Below are 843 nucleotides of genomic sequence, written 5' to 3'. Positions count from 1 at the left end.
TTGTATATTGTTTCATTCTCCAGATGATCTCATTTGAGTTTTTTCCCTCTATTTAACTTCAGGTATTAGCAAGATTTTGAGATTGAGATAAACCAAAATTGAGATAAACTATTCACTTTTTCTTTTAATAATCAGATGAAAGTGACTTATTTTGTCATTATTATATTGTCTGTGAAGAGAAGAAAATTGTATAATTATTCAACAAATATGTGAATTCTATCAGATATTTCTGAAGACACTAAAATAAAACAGTAAAGGGGATATACAAATTAAACTTTGGAGAAGGAAACTCTCCCTTTTACAACAAATATAAGCAAAATTAATTTCTGCATGTTAATATGAGTGAACTTCTTTTCAACATTCCTCAAATCAGAGCATAATTTTCTTCAAATGAAAAATTCATAATATCAGTGGAAAAGCTAGGGAAAGTGCTAATAATGCCATACAGCGGAGAAAGGCTTTCTTAGGATGAGCAAAGCATAAGATACACTGTCTTTTCCAAAAATGTAGATCAGTCATAGCAAAAGGAATCATAACTGTCAAGGAAATGCTTTACCCCCAGCCTCTTTTTGTTCTTTTTCTTACCACAGCAGCTATCCAGAAGCAGCTGTGGCTTTACTAAGGCCAAGTGCTACTATTTCTAATACAGACTGTTATAGGCTAATGCGTTGAATGCTGTGAGCCTGTCAATATTTAAACCATATAAAAAATTATGAACAGGGTAAAAATACATAATACAGGTTATGTATTAGTGCAGTAGTCATGAAATAGCAGCTATTGTTTCATGAAACTATATTTTCCATTTGAATATGCTCAATTTCAATATAAAATACATTTCTTTAT

General features: G+C 30.7%; 1 non-coding gene across 1 annotated transcript; it reads right to left on the bottom strand.

The window, feature by feature from the left end:
- Positions 1-487: 487 nt before the first annotated feature.
- Positions 488-630, bottom strand: LOC128105754 (small nucleolar RNA SNORA16B/SNORA16A family). Its single transcript, XR_008216483.1, has one exon. It is a non-coding gene; the product is annotated as a small nucleolar RNA SNORA16B/SNORA16A family (small nucleolar RNA).
- Between the last annotated feature and the right edge of the window lie 213 nt (positions 631-843).

The sequence above is a fragment of the Peromyscus californicus genome, unplaced genomic scaffold (genome assembly GCF_007827085.1).
Source record: "Peromyscus californicus insignis strain IS unplaced genomic scaffold, ASM782708v3 Scaffold_11__1_contigs__length_118956290, whole genome shotgun sequence".
NCBI lineage: Eukaryota > Metazoa > Chordata > Mammalia > Rodentia > Cricetidae > Peromyscus > Peromyscus californicus.
Note: the sequence above shows the minus strand (reverse complement) of the source record. Positions and strands in the feature narration are given on the sequence as shown.